Consider the following 16,598-nt stretch of genomic DNA (forward strand, 5'->3'; position numbering starts at 1 on the left):
CACAGTAAATTATTCAGTCAAAATATTATATTTCAAGCTTAATAGGAAGTGACAGCAGTATATAGAAAATTTGCAGATAGCTAAAACTTTGGCTTAGATGATAATCTTGACTTTGTTCTGAATTATCATGTTGGGTTGTATATATTTATATAGACCAGTCAGATTCTTGTCTATCAGATTCCTAAGATGTTGTGTTGAGGTTATATAAGATGGATAAACAGATTTCTCTTTTAATGGTAGAAAATGGAAACAACAACAACAAAGCTTTGATTAGCTTGAAAGATTATACTAACCTTAGTAATGCTACTTTTTAATAACAGATAACATTTATTAAGCGTATAGTTTTTTCTCAGGCATCAACGTACTTTATATGTTTTCTCTACCTACCCACCTACCTATATGCCACTATAGATGAGGAAACTGAAATCCAGATGGACTAAACACATTGACTAAAAAGTTAGTAAAAGCAGGGCTTGAACTTGGAGATGTCTGGTGGAAAACATCATCCATTATATTATCCATTATCATTTCCTGTAGGGTCACATATGATGCACACAGTTAGTATGAGAGCAGTTGTGAAGTAACGAATAAGTTAATCATTCCCTCATTCATTTCACAGATTTTTTTTTTTGAACAGTCGGGCTTACAGAATACTCTGACATACAGCAAAACAAATGGCATGCCAACCTTGTCACACAGAACGTTATGTTCTCTTGGTGAATACTTTTTTCCAGATGTGTGAATATGGATATGCAGTGACAGGTAGCTAAGAGAAAAAGTCAGATATCAGGAAATGATAAATTTCATTTAAAAAGGCAGAGATATCCTGATGGGGGATAAAAAGTGGATTTTTTGATGACAGGGTGATATCATTGAAGATGGCCAGTGTCTGTCTAGGCAGAGATGGGGGAAGACACTCTAGGGCTTTGGCAAGGGTGTTTGAGCGGGGTGAATGCTTTAATAGTTCAAAGCACAGAGCTTAAAATGCATTGGGTATCATCAGGGGTGATAAATAAATAAACTAGTTTATTGGGAATAACAGACAAATGAATTGAGAAAAGCAAAACAAATTAGATTCTAAATGTAGTTTAGGATCAGGTTGGAGAAGCCCTCAATGCCACACTAAGGAGTTGAAATATATTGAAAATCTATTGATGATTTTCCAGCAAAGGAATATTCTGATCAAAATTCCATTCTCAGAAACCATTTTCTTCATTGATTATTCTGCCTTAGTACACACTTTCTTGAGTTGCTTTGGGCAGCAACAATAACCAAACAGTGGTGCCAAGGATGTGCTGATATAGATCAATATCTATGGACTTGTTTTCCATCTTAGGATTTTAGGTTCCATAGATAGCGGTGGTACACAGAGAGTGTAATCAGTTAGGCCCAAGTTCAGATGATGTATCCAGTCTGGATTTTATGTTACTTTTTAATAGAACCTGTATTTTACTGTAATCCTTGCAGTACTTATTTCTGCCATGAGATTTTAAGTATCTTGAGGTCCAGAAACTTGTTTATTTACTAAATAGCATGTGTTGAAGCAGACTATAGTACATCATAGTTGTTTAATTATTGTATATTGAAATAAGGGCCTTGATGAGATGCTGGATGTTTTGTAAAATAATTACTTACTAAATGGATAAAATTTAAACAAACAGAGTCAAAATCGTACGGCTCTGTAGCTCTGAACAGACATTCATACCTGAGGTTTTGTGACCATATCATAGTTTTCACATTGCTGAGATAGCATTCATGTCGTTCCATCTTTATGAAAGCTTTCAGCCCTTCATTTTCCAGGATAATGTTTATATGTCTTTTCAAATTCAGCTGAACAGTACTTCTTTGAAAAAGGATTTCCTTAACGTCTTGTCTGGCTGGTTAGAAGTACAGCCTTTGTGCTCGTTTTTTCTTCTTACATTAGATTTACTGTTCATACCCGATCACACTTAATCAGTCTATTTCACACTTTCTCCACCAGACTGTAAATGTCTTGAGGGCAGGGAGGATGTCATTTCATTTTTGTGTTCCAAGGCTAATCCAGTATTTGGTAGGTAGCAAATTAGTGTTAAATATTTGATGGAAGGGTGATGGATTCAAGGTTGGAAGGTTAGTTAGAAGGCTATCAAGAGGGCTCTATGATAGAGGTAGTTGAGACCTAAACAATTTTTATCTTTACAAGTGGAGAGGAGAGTAAGAATTTCAGAGATATTGAAGGGTAAAAATTAATGAGACTTGGTGGCAAGTAGTATGTGATGATAAAAAGTTAAAGATGCAGAGTGACTTGCACTATGAAGGTGCCATTAAAGGAGGTTGAGGAGGCAAGAGTAGGACCTGATTTCTTGCTGAGACAGTTGATGGGTCTTCTTCTGGATGTAATAATTTTGAGACACCATTGGGCAATACTGAGATGTTTAGGAAGAAGTTAGTAAGAAATTGAAATCTGAATGAGATCAGGAAAGGACATAAGAATTTGCAAACCATCCACATAATGATGACATAGTGATGAAGTGTGTTGGTGAAAGAGATATTAATGGAGACTTTAGAGGAGAGAGGGATGACTGAACCTGGTAAGACCTACTTGAGGCACATTCGGAAAAGAGTCCTGGAAAATAAATAGTGAGAGAAGAAAGCAAGGAGAGGACGATTTCAGGAAAGTTAAATTTGAATTGAACGTAATTTTCTGTGGGATTTTTTTTCCAGCTCTGCAGGTATAATTGACAAAATTGGTAAAATATTTAAAGATTGGATATACTTACACATTGTGAAAGGATTCCCTCATTTAGTTAATTATGTAGTTTCAAGAATATTAGGGAAGAATGGCTGGAGTCGTAATTGTTAACAGAATAATATTCCATAGTGTGATTTATAAACAGATAATTACTGATCTAGTCAGAAGCCAGATTTCAAGAATACAAAAAGGAAAGCAAGTAAGGCGATAAATTACGTGAGCAGCAGATTTAAGGTAAATAATTGTTTATTGGACATTTCTATTTCCACCTAAAATAGCATACAGACCCATGGAGGATGCTTACGTCGATTGTACTGAAGTGCATTGTAGAAACACACGTTTCACGAACTCTTACAGTTGTCAGTTATCTTCCCTGTGTATCTGGGAAGGTATAAAAGTTACAGTAGACTCTTTTTGACGATCCTACTTTTTTGTATTAAGGATAAGCACACAGCCAAACCACGTCAATTTCCATGAGTAAACCATGTTTTATGAATGTGTTGTATTTTGAGGTATGACGCCAGAGTTAGTACATACATGAGGAATCGGAATGGCTGGTGTTTTTAATCTAAGTCACATGGTGCATATCCATTGACTTGTCCCTTTATAAAACTATGCATCAGGTCTCATGTTTAAAAAGTAAAAAGAGAATTAAATGTCCCTAAAGTTTGTTCTGTGTCTAATATTTTGCATTTTATATTTGTAGCATGTGTTTCCTGAAAAGGGTTTTCTTCTTATGGTAGCTGAAAAGTGGGTTTCTGAAGACCATCATCTTCTTTACCAGGATTGCAAGGACATGGTAGTAGCAGAGAGAGTGAGATTAACTAAAATACCTGATCTGCTTCTCCCTAACAACAGAATTTTGTCAGTAATACTGAAAGCATGAAAGCCATTTACGTTTGAAGGCAGCAATAGGAGTGAAATTTAAATCCAAGTACTGCTGTAATTTAATAAATAGTAATCAACTGAAAAACACGTTTAAGTAAAATTTTGGTATGAAAGTAAATAATGTTTAAAAGTGTGGAGAAAAACCTAGGTGTAAGAATTCAAGCTTTGCTAAAAAGTGAAAAAGTAAAAATTCTGTACATAAAATACGGGAAATATTATGACCTAATATTTAACTGCATCAAGATAATTTTTCACATTTCACCAACAGAAGTTCTGTTGTTGTTGTTTTAGTGGAAGTACTGGGGATTGAACCCAGGACCTCGTGCATGCTAATAAGCACATGCTCTACCACTGAGCTATACTCCCCCACCCTCACCCCCAAAAGGTATGTTTTTTAAGGAATCATTCCGGTAGAAATGTGTGCTCTACTGTCCTGAGCTTTAGCTTGATAGATAATCCACTGGACTAGCCAGAGGTTGACTGTGGTTGAATTACTGCCTTATGTTGACAACCCAAAATTCTGTAGGCTACATGGGGTTTGGAAGATTGAAGGAAGGCATTAATGCTGCCACACTGTTTTCTTATTCCTTGTTCATATTCTCTCTTCCTCCCTCTCTCCTTCTCTTGTTTTTCCCCTTTTCCTTTCTCTTTCTTCTTCTTAACCACTGTTTCATAATTAAACCAGGTCCCCAGTTCTATCATGGCCAGCAGGTCATCTCCACTGGGTTTTGCTGATAGGCTGTCACTGGGTTTGGGTGCTGTAAAGCTGCCCCAGGAGCCAAGGGAAATGGGTCACAAGACTGTTCCTGGCGAGGCTTCTCATCTGTTTTTTAGGACAGTAAGTCCAGAGACGAAGGGGATGCCCCAGTGATGGCTATTTCCTAAACGAGTGTTTCTCAAAGTGTGGCCCAGTGCCCTCCTAACTGCTTCTCACACGGAGTGCTTTTTAATATGCCTACCTTTTAACGAGGTCTCCAAAGAACTAAATGCTTTGCATTATTATCTAATTTAATTTTATAATCCTACAAGGCAGGATTATCCCAATTTTACAAATAAGGAAATGGTCATAAAGACTGTATACGATACTCTTAAAGAAATTCTAATGAAGATGCTTGCTTGTTTTATGATATACTTTCCTCTTCCAGGGCTGTTGCTTTTGTCAGCATAGTTTCCCAGGTGGGCAGCTGCAGTGATCTTTTCCTCCAAATGCAGTGATTTAGATGAGTATTTAGAGGAGTAGGACAGATACGAAGGGAAACGGGAAGAATAAACTTTTCTGCTCTCCATTTGTGTTAGTGGATTAATGGTGTAGATATTTAACCCTATGATTGTGTATTCAGAAGTTTTGTTTTGTAAAGAAAAGTGATAGCTAAACATTATATTATGTCCTAATTTTGACATATTGCCATATTCTACTTACCATTAATGTGTATATTTTAAACATTCTTTTCTCACTGTGTTTATTCCTTTGGTTCATCCATCTGACAGTGACTCATTCACATGTTAGCAAATATTTGTGGAGTTCTTAGTATGTTTGAGAACTGGGTTGACACAATTTCATGAAAGTCTTCTCAGCATTTTATATCAGGATTCAGTAAGTGTTAAGACGTCTTCCATTATTCTCACTGACATTTTGGATCTCTCAGAATATTTCATGTCTTTCAAGTGCACTGTCATTTATGCTAGTGACAAATTTTTAAAAACTGTACATTTATATTCAATACTTTTAGAAGATTGTCAATGAAATTACATCATTGAAAATTAATCTAGGTTATTATTATTGTGAAATGCATTATATCCAACTTTGGATTATATCCAGAGATAAAATAAGTTGTTAAACTTTATATAATTGTTTCAGGCAGAAGCAGCTATAGTTATGAAATATAGTTTGATTAATCTTATCTCTAGAATATTGTCTATAATTTTCTGTTGGATAAACTTTGTTCAGATTAATAATATTGAAAAGGTTTTCTTTATTATGTACTTTATAAACAAAAGTGTTAGTTGAGACAGGCTGAACTGATTTACCTTGTTGAATAAACAGTTTAGTAGCTGGAATATGAACCCTGCCTCTGATTCTAATAAGAGTATGAATTCTTAATTTGCAGTATTTCAAAATGGCAACCATGAGAATGAGAAAGACAATAATCTTGTATTTTTTTGGAGGTAGCACAGATCTTTAGAACCTTAGATTTAATTCAGTCAAACATATATTTACTGAATGCTTCTTATATCCAAGTCAGTGTTCTCAATACAGGAAATACAGCAGAGGACGAGACAGAAAGCCCTAAATGTATGGATCTCCAATGAGAAGAGTCAGATTATAAATGTAATGAATAGATAAAGCAAATCATTTTGTATCACATACAAATAAGTGATATGGGGAAATGTGGTGTGGAGATTGGGAAATGTAAGGGATGATAACTTTATAAATTCTTCCTGAGGAAATGACATTTGAGCAGACTTGAAGGAGATGAGGGAGAGAGCTAAGTGGGTAACTGGGGGGCAGATCATTGTGTTAGAGAGCAGAGTACAAAAGGCCTGGTATGTTTGAAGGACAGCAAGGAGCCCAGTGTGGCTGGAATGAAGTGGGCTGAGGAGGCCAGGTGGAAGTGAGTTCAGAGAGGTGAGGGACCCTGGACGATGGAATGCTGGAGGCTACTTAGGGGACTTAGGATTTTACTGAAAGGAGTGAAAGCTGTCAGAGGGGTCTGAGCAGAGGAGTGCTGTGAAACGTCTTAGCCATCAAATATTTCTTATACTTCCAGACGTCTCTGGAATAGTGCCATAGTTTTAGAGGTTTCCGGAGTTTTGCCAGAACTTTTAATTCCAAATCATTTAGGTACAGGGAATTTGCTGTCACTACTGGACCTTTTTTTTTTTTTTTTTTTCCAAGCACCCATTACGACCTGCTCTAAGATTTGGATTTCTTGTATTTGAACCAAATAAACAGAATTTCAGTTTTCAGTCTTTTATTCAGAAATATTTATAGCCAAAAACTCAAATGAAGGCTGACTCAGTGGTCCTATCATGACTTCATAATTCAGAAATTTGGCCAGGTGACCCACATGTCCTGATGCTTTCAATAAAAGCATGTTCTGTGGCCAAGAGGTACCTGTCTATGTCCTCAACACTTTAAAAGCAGATTTCTGAAACGCTGCCCTAAATATTAAAGACAAAACTTATAAATATCTTGTAATCTGGTTGTGCCAGTACCTAGTCTGAGAAAAAAAATACTGCTTTCCTTTTAGAAGAGTTCAAACAATTAGGTACCAAAGGCGGGCATCAGAAGTCCATTGCAGCAATATGACTTAAACTAATTACGCATCTGATGGTGGTTAAGACCGCTTTGAAGCTGTATTTTTCAGGTTTGGCATTCAAGTTAGACTCATGTTTTGCTTTTTTTTAAGATATATAAAATACGGTAGCTAATTTCTCCTGAAGTAAAAAATATCTCTTGTGAAATAGTACAGAGATAAGCATGCACGCTTAGTTAGCTCCACCTTCTCTCATGTGGTTATAATAAATATGCTTTACCCTAAAGCTTTGGCAGTGTGGGAGATGTTTAAGTGCAGACGTATAATGTTATGTAAGAATGAATAAGCACAGTAAGTTAGAATGGAACTTACTATATTGCTGATCTCGAGGTAGTCTTTTGTTAGTTCTTTCACGCAGTGGAATTGTAAAACTCTACTGTCTTGCAGTTAGGAACAGTTGGTCTTCAATTAGGAGATCCAGTTTAGGAGCTAAATACAGTTTGAGAGTTTAATCCAGATTTAATCCCTCCTACCTAGTTCCTAGTAGAATATAAAAATTTCACCACCACTGATAACCATTTTTTTTCTTTTTTGCCTGTCTATTCTCCAGCTTCCACTGTCATTAAACTCCTTGATACAATTTTAAGCGTTAGTGCTGCAACTCAGCTATGAATATGTGCTCTTTGCTGGTAACTTATGAAATTCCAACTACGCATTCAAATCTACTTTACTTGTACCCTCTCTCTGAAGTTTATCCCCCAGGGATACTTAAAAGTCTTTAGAATAGTGATACATTTACTTTCCCTTCTTTTCTCCATTGACCATCGTGATCTTATTGGGTTCTGAGGGGCTTTGTTCAATGTTGCATCACACTTCCTACTAAGAAAGAAAGAATTCAGCTGCCAGGCAAGACTTTAGACAAAAGGACTGTGGATGGAATGGCAGTATGTAATTTGAGTTGTAAGCACCGTGGATTCATTGTAGTTTAGAAGTTTTCATCATAAGTGAGTTGTAGTTAAAAGGATTTGGTAGACGATTGGGTATCGATAGGTAACAGTTAGGGTTTTCCAGACTCCCTTTTATGTGGCGGAATGGGAGCTGTGTATCAGTCAGGTTCAGACTCTTAAATTACACTCTCCCTCTTGACCTTGTCTTCCAGACTCCAGAGTATTTTTTAGTTTATTAGTTAAGTACTACCCGGTCATTTAAATACCAGAAAGCTCCATTTTGGGGGAAGATTGTTTCCAGCAAGGGAAAATGGTAATCAATAGAGACGTTGCAGATACTTTTATATTTTGCACACACACATGTGTGCACACAAACACACACATTCCTGAGGGTGGCCTTCTGTAAACTGTAGCTTCATTGTATGGCAGCAACTTTTGGAAATTCACTAACTAATAATGCACAGCAAAAGCTCTGTTCTATGGCTAGTTCTACCCACAGAACTCCCATTCAGCATTTTTTCTGTTTTCCTGGATTATTTGAACAGTTAATAGGCACATACACATGAGCACACACTCAAACATACATGCTTCTCCCACATCACAAAAACCACCCTCGCATTTGGCTCTCATCTGATCCTCAATTTAGCCACAAGGCAAAACTTTTAACAAGCTTGTGTTAACTCTATTAAAAAGGTATCCAAAAGTAGTCTCAAAAAGTAATATTTGAGGAACGTAGTTGAGGTAAGGAAAGGGGAAATTATATTTAAAATCATAATATAACTTTTCTGTACTAACAGAATAAAATCTCTGGGGCATCTCTTGCTAGTGTTTTTCATCAGCTCTCTGTCCTTTGAAAAATCTCAAGCGAAGTCCATCCTTTAAACATAAAGGATAGTAGCTCTAGATACTTGATGGTATTGCAGTTTATTCTTGAGGGTCTCTTATTTATATATTTTTTTAATACATTAGCTGGGTTATCAGAAATCATCTTTCTAATCTAAGTTAAATGGTACAGTTTAAAAACTGTTATTAAGAGATAATTAGCATTTGTAGGAGAGTCTAAATTTTGTTTGACTAAGAAGCAATACTATTTTAAAGCTGATACTCTAAAAATGAGATATTCTTTTGTAAACTAAATAAATGAGCCCTAACTTAATCAGTATTTTTATCAGGTGAATAGATGAACATATATAGCTGACAGTCATAGTTTTATGAAAAAGGCTAAATTCAAAACAATCTGTCTTTTGCAGAAATATTGTTCTTAAATGTCCTTATTGCCAGGAACACAAAATATTTCCAGTAAGAATTATGTTTTTGTTTTTCTTACAGTTATTAAATGGCTACTCTGTGAAAGACATTATCCTTTCAATGCAGGGAATGCTTAAATAAATAAGACCTGACCTCTGAGTACCAAGGGAGAAATGAAGAATAGCCCTAGCATTTCATGGCAGTTTTCTTATGGCATCTCATTTAATCCAGTAGTTCATAATCTCCCAGGAGACAGTGATACCTGTATCTGTAACTGTTAGACTGCAGAACTTGTGAAAAAGTATTCTGACATCAACTATATGATTGTATCCTTGGAAACTCTCATAGTAAGAGAGTTTAAGACCGAGGTAATTAGAATTTATAAGTCAGCCTCTATAAATGTATATTTAGGTAAATACTGGCAAATACATATATATAATGCTTACTTTTATACTCACTAAAATAAACTAGTGAGAACAGCATATCAAAGAGAAAGTCAATAAAGTTTTTCATATCATATATGAGTATATTAAAATAGAAGGTCATTCCTTTTTAGACAAAACTTTTCCAATATTCTTCCCCTGTGGTTTCAATGAAATGCTTAATTCATTTTACACCAATCATTTCAATGAAGAATCAAACAGAAAGCACATGCATCTTTATAGGTTTATCTTTAACAAAACGAACAGCCATAGTCACCATACCCTGTGAAAGTAAGCAGACTGGAGAACCATTGCCTCTCAGGAAAGTTGACAGAAAATATATCCAGGTCACAAACTGTAAGAAGGCACACAGTCTGTGTCCTGCGATGCGGAGTCAGCAGTGAGAATCTCTTCAGGTTCTGCCCCCTGGGTGCCTCTTGCCTCATCCTTACCCAGCTCCGAAGGCAGAACCCAGGTTTATCTTGCTTCTGGCTCCACCATGTAGTCGCAACATACGTGAAGGTACTAAATTCAGAATGTTACTCCCTACAGCTTCACGTGATTTTGCTTAATCCTCCTACAACATTATCTTGCTTAACCTAAACATGCATCGAGCAGTTGAGTAAATTCTGCAGAAAGACAGGAACCTTTTAAAACTCTCTGTTCCCCATTCTTAGATCAGGGATTTGATGGGTTTCCTAAACACAGAATGTTTTTAGTGTTTATGTAGGCATTCTGTTTGTTTTTCCTTTAGTCTAATTTAGTTGATTCTTAAACAGTAACTTTTAAGCATATGAATGTTTAGGATTGGGTATCACAAAATGCTTACTGTACCTTCTGGGCAAATAAAAAGATTTTCCAGGGTTATTTTCTTTATAAGCTACTTTTGACTAATGTACTGATTTTAGTCTGTCCCTCAACCCAGGAGTGTAGCAGGGTACAGGGCATTGAGTAGGCACTTAATGTCTATTGAAAAAATGACTTATACTGTAACTACCAATTTTTTACTTTAAAACGTGGAGTCACTTGTGATTCACGTGTATTTCATCAAGAATGCTTGCAGCGGTGAAAAAAGTATACAAATATATATCCACTTATTTTCACATGAGGAGAATTTACAGTTAGGGGAAGATTACTGTAATTTCAGTGGAAGTTCTAAAACCGCTAGGTGAAAGTCTTGTAAGGGGAAAGTTTCAAGTTTTTCCCATATTTGCCTGGTTTTGTCTTTGAATTTTTTTGCCTTGATAATTGGGTTTAAATTTCAGAAACCTTAATTAAGATCTCAGTGGCTTTCTTTACAAGAGCCCATATTACATACATAATTTTCATACATAAAAATCCAGACTCATAAGTACAATTAATTTTTTTTCTGATTAGGAGTAAACTGATAAAGAGCTGTGGGATGATTTTACCCCATATCCTCTACTAATTTTTGCTAGACTCTCTTGTCTACAGACATATTTGAAACAGATAAACCTTTTATTTTGCTATTTGTCAAACTGTGGGAGCATCAGTATTTCAGTTAATCTGTGCTGTTTGCAAAGAGCCACATTAGCCACCACTTACAAGTTAGTTACTGGGTCCCAGTAACTCATATAAACAAACCACTCTAAATGGATGGCCAACATTCACAGTTCAGATCATCTTGTTTTTTGTTTTTTGTTTTTTCAAATTGGCTGAATTTGTAGTCGAATTCATCCAAACTTTAGGATTTGTTGTACTTTCACAAGAACACAGATTGTGGATAAGGAACTTGTAATAAAGTTTCAATAGAACGTAGTAGTCTTTATAAGGCTCAAAATAGCTGTCAATGGCCAATTCATTAAACACTGCAGATGAAACACAGTGTTTTACCCCAGTAAAAACAACTGGAAATTCAAGCATGCTTCCACATTTAGGCAAACCATGTCTTAGAGAACAGAGAATAGAACTGGAACACAAAATGCTTTATTACTCTGTATTTGTAAGTTGAACCCTAGAACATTTTTTTGTCTGTGTAGCATGAGTATTAATGGCATTGCACACCTATGGTAATAGCCACTTTGTCTTAAAAAAAAAAAAAAGAAAAGAAGTGCTTCTGTGTAATTAATGTGTGATGTCGGGTAGATGGGTTGAAAAAAAAATAGAAGTTTGCGTTGAAATTTTGATCCTCAACAGCTGGAAATTGGTAACATGGCTTATTGAGATAGGGAACACTGGAAGCATTGAAAAATATAGGGTTTTGCCAAGTCCAAATGGCAATTTAGCTAATTACTTACTGTAAGAATATAGGCAACTTTTCCTTCATTATAAAGGAATACTAATTACCCCACTCATAGAGCAGGTGTAAGGATTAAATGAGATTACACACGGAAATCTTGGTCCTTGGGATGTACTCAGTATTTGGATATTGTTCACAGAACTTTCCTATGTGTTTGTGTGTGTGTGTGTGTGTGTGTGAGAGAGAGAGAGAGAGAGAGAAAGGGTAGGGGACAGGTCTAGAAGAAGAGACAGTGAAGTTGTTGTAAGAGAAATACTAGAACTGAGTGTAATATCATAAAAATTGCTGTTGAGTTATTTATTGCATGCATCATAGCCAGCTCTTGATAAAATTTTTCTTTCTTAAAGCAATACTTTTCCTAAAAACTTTATCCAGATTTAAGAGATGCTCATGTATATTTTGCAAATCATGAGATGATTATGAAATAATAAAACTCACAGAAACATAGAAAAATTATTTACATGAAGAGAAATAATACCTTCTGGCAATTAAGTAGAATGCATAAACTGGGACAATTAAAGCAAATGTTACTCTATTATGTACTTTTGTTCTCCAGTTTTATAGTTATAGTGATTAACGCCCGAACTGGTGGGTGCATTCTCTATGAATGTATTTTCTTATTTGATGATCTTGTGCACAGATTAAAGATTTGTTACTAGTTTACCTTACATGGTTAGTTCTCTTAAGAATACTTACAGCAAACATTTAATTCATTCAAAGAATGACTCGTGGGGTTGAGCTTGATAAAGCTGAAGTGTTAAATTTTACTGAAAGACATAGATTTGTTGTTTTTGAAAAGTATGGAACGTATCAATGTTTATATATATATATATAATCTTTTAATTTTCCTCTTCACATATGTCTAGTAATATCCAGACCAAGAAGATTTGCTTTGCTTTGTTGTATTCAAACAATAGTAAAAGTGATTTTGTGTTCTATTACCTTTTTCTCTGATCTCCTTGTAGACCTTGAAATTGAAGTTGGCATATTTGTAAATATTTTTTTCCCTAGGTCTTTTTAAAGTTTATTTACTTGGCATATAAATTATTTTGAGAATTCAGTGGTAACTTTGGCTATATTGACACAATAGTTGATTAGCTTTCAGAGATCTAGGTTACTGGTTCTCTATGTGCTACTACTATGTAGGCAATTGGTTCCAACATTGTAACTTAAAAATTGAGGCTCTCAGTGCATAACTGAGAAATAGGTTAGGCAAGAAAGTTGAAGTGTATAACACAAATATAAATCCTGTCTGTAGCAGTTTTAAATTTGAAACAGCTAGCCAGGCACAATCTATATTGAAACCAACACTTAAGAAGGGTGTTTGAATGGACAGATGAACACCCCTACCCCGTTATAGAAAAACAGTAGGGAAAGCTGGCTTACTTAGGAATCTTTCCCAGTCGTAGTGATATATTTGCACTGGTTAATTCTCATATTCTGGGCTTCTTGTAATTAATAGCATGTGGCCAAAGAACAGTTTAAAACTCTCTGGCTTGCATAGATATTTAACCCTGACTTTGCCCTTATATACATGATGCTTTAATTTAGAGAGTAATCTAAAAAGAAACATTGTATTCTCCTTTAAGAATAGACTAAAGGCAGAATAAGGAAAAATCACAAGTAATGTTTAACCTTCTCCTTGATATCACATTTACTAGAAAGGGTATTTTTTGTTTTATCACTGCTGGTAAGAATAGGAAAAAACATGTTTTCATTGACTGTTATCGCAAATAAGTATTATTACTGGTGGACTTAAAATATATGTTAGTGACAGGGTAAGACAGCCTTTGAAAATATTAATGTAATTTAATGTTTTCTGTTAGAAAAAATGATCATAGTTAAATTATGAAAATGGATAATCTTTGATTGCATTATGATTCAGTCATCTATTTAATTCTTTCTCTTTCTTTTCTTTCTCTTTCTTTTCTTTCCCTTTCTTTTCTTTCTCTCTCTTTGTTGCATTCCTTCCCTCCCTCCCTCCTTCCTTCCTTCCCTCCCTCCCTCCCCTTCCTCTGTTTCAGAGATGGTCTATGTCATATATCATATTAGATGCCAGGTAGAAAGGATACAAGAACTACTGATACATAAGAACTGTGAATCACTACATTATACACCTGTAATAATATTGTAAAACAACATACTTACTTAAAATTACTGCTATAATTCCTACCTGGTAATAGGAGACCCCAAAATTCCCATTCAGCATTCTTTGTGTTGTAAATGTTTTGGGAGACAAGGAAGGACGTCTGAGAAACAGGCGAGGAGAACAGTCAGAAAAGAAAGCTGGTTTCATCTACCACCTCATGCCTTTCTCCTTTACACATAGTAATTTGTGTACCTTTCTTATACAACTAAATTTCTTGGACATATTTTTTTCTTATATTAGCCATGGAGATTTATGATTTTATACTTAAGGTTTTGAGAACATTTGTACTTAAATGTGTACGTTCTCCAATCTGAAGAAAAGATTCATGGACAGACCTTAGGGGATAGGTTACAAATATTCTCTATGGTCTTTAATATACTTATTTTTATCTCATATGGGACTTCTGCAGCTACAGTAAACACAGAAACAGAGCAGTTTATTGGTACTTAATTCATTTCTTTTTTTAAACTCAGTACTATTCTCCATTTCCAATGAATGATACCTGGCCTGCATTATATGCTCAATAAATATTTATTGAAATCAATCTAGTAAGCAATAATGATTTCTACATTCCATGTTCTTGTTAAATTGTGTAAAACCATACTCTGTTGTTTAATTATTGTCAAAAGCCCAGTTGCAAAATAGAGTATTCATATCTGATTACTCTTAGTCTAAGAGTAATTTTCTAAATGTTTCAAAATTTTATCCCTAGATGAAACAGAATTTTATGTTCCATTCTTAGGCCATTGTACAATTGCTTTTATTAAACTGTGCTTCGGCATTATATCATTAGTCTGAATTGAAGAATTTAAAAAGAAACGTTCATAAAAGACATGCTATGGCAAGGATATAGTTCACTAAATCAAATCAGGTGTTTCATTAATGAGGACCCACGGGAAGATTTTCACTCAGATTTGTGCAGCAGGAGAAGCTTATTTATACGTAGCAGCTGATTTGTTTGTCGCTGATGGACATCATAAAACTGTAAACTGGTTTGTACATGCTGTTCTGTGAGCTGACCCCGGCAGTTCATTTTATTTCAAATCTTTCTTTTTCTACATTTTCTCACTTATTTTTATTGTTGCATTTTATGTCTACCTATAACTCCAATTCTTTTTTTTTTCTTTTTTTAATAAGCAGAGGGCATAAAAACAAGAATGAATATTTCAGTTCTTTCAAGACACTTTCACATCTATTTTGGCTATCAATCATACTTTTTATTACACCTACTAAAGTACCCATAGAAATAGCAATATTAAATAAATATATGAGCTGTTATCCTTTTCGCTGTGTTCACATGATAAGACAACTTTCCATCTTCTCAGCTTGTTATTTCTTCTGCTGTGTCTCAGATCCAAACAAGAGCACTTTCTCATTCCCCCCTTATTTCTACCCTGCTGATGTTGGTGAGACATGGTTGAACCTTGAACCATAGTATCATGAATTTGTATCCTTGAAATCTTATTTTACTTTACAATAAGCCAAAGTATCTTCGATTGACTAGAAGGTAGCTTGCAGTATGGTTTGTTTCTCGAGTTATGCAGTGTTACATACAGTACTGTGTTCTCATAATAACAACTTAAAATTCCCATGTTAGCAATGAGTTTTTCTAATAAGAAATATAATTATAATTATAATTAGGTTGGTATTGATATGTTTCATATGGCAGTGTTCATCATATGTGCAAACCTTTGATCAAAGCAAATGTGTAATTCTCTTTAACCAATAATAAGGAAAAGAAATTTTTAATTGCCCTTCAGTGTAATATAGTATAAAACATTTGGGGCTAGAATTCAGGAGGCAGAGTCTAGTCCATGCACTTCTGCTGACTCAACGTAAAATCTAAATATCAAATTACTTTGTCATTTCTGTTTCCCATTTGTGTCACATTTAAAACTACCCTGAACAATACCTTACAATGACATTTTTAGGATCAATAAGATTTTAGAGTCTCATTGCTCTCTATTCAAAACTCATTGATACAAAATTTGTTTTCTTAAGAACACAGAAGCATTTTAACTCCAATACCTTGTAAAATTACATGACCACTATATTATACCCTTGATATTTTTAAGAAGTTAAATGTACTGTAGAGTAGACTTATATAACCTTAAATTGCCAAAGCCATTTAGTTCAGCTCTAAATTGATTTGTGGAATTTTATATATTAACCAATATTTACTGTGTGCCCACTTTGTCTTAGGCACTGTTCTAACTCTTGGGGATACAAAGAAAATAGGGAAATAAGATATAGTCCCTTCTCTCAGAGACCGTACTGTCTCCCAACAGAGACAGAAAAAAAAGTGTGTAAATTATAGCACACTTTTACAGATGTTTTGGTAAGACAGAGCTGATATTCAGCATGTACACATTAGTAACATTGAAATTACTCTGTATCATTGATTACTAGTCAGTGTCTCAAGGCCCTGAATGCCCCGTTACTACCCGAGATGTCTCTGCCCTTCCCAGGACCACCTTGGCCTCTCTAAAATCCAAGGATTCCATGCCTGACCATTAAAATGGGGTTTCCATGAACATGCTTTAGTTAGTGGGTCTGCAGTACTCGTTGTTAAGTGTTTTAGTTCTTTTTTTTTTTAAACAAATTTTGAATATAAGCCCAGGATACAGATTGCATAGTGATATCCAAATCAAACTGGGGTCTCAGAGAGAGCTTCCTGAAGGAGGATGTGCTTAAGC

General features: G+C 35.0%; 1 protein-coding gene and 1 non-coding gene across 12 annotated transcripts in view; one reads left to right on the forward strand and one right to left on the reverse strand.

Annotated features, from left to right (window-relative positions):
• SOX5 (SRY-box transcription factor 5) overlaps positions 1 to 16,598 on the forward strand; it is a 903,217-nt gene that overhangs the window by 661,553 nt on the left and 225,066 nt on the right. The window lies entirely within an intron of this gene.
• TRNAN-AUU lies at positions 3,911 to 3,985 on the reverse strand. Its single transcript has one exon. It is a non-coding gene; the product is annotated as a tRNA-Asn (tRNA).

This window comes from Camelus ferus, chromosome 34, assembly GCF_009834535.1.
Source record: "Camelus ferus isolate YT-003-E chromosome 34, BCGSAC_Cfer_1.0, whole genome shotgun sequence".
Lineage (NCBI taxonomy): Eukaryota > Metazoa > Chordata > Mammalia > Artiodactyla > Camelidae > Camelus > Camelus ferus.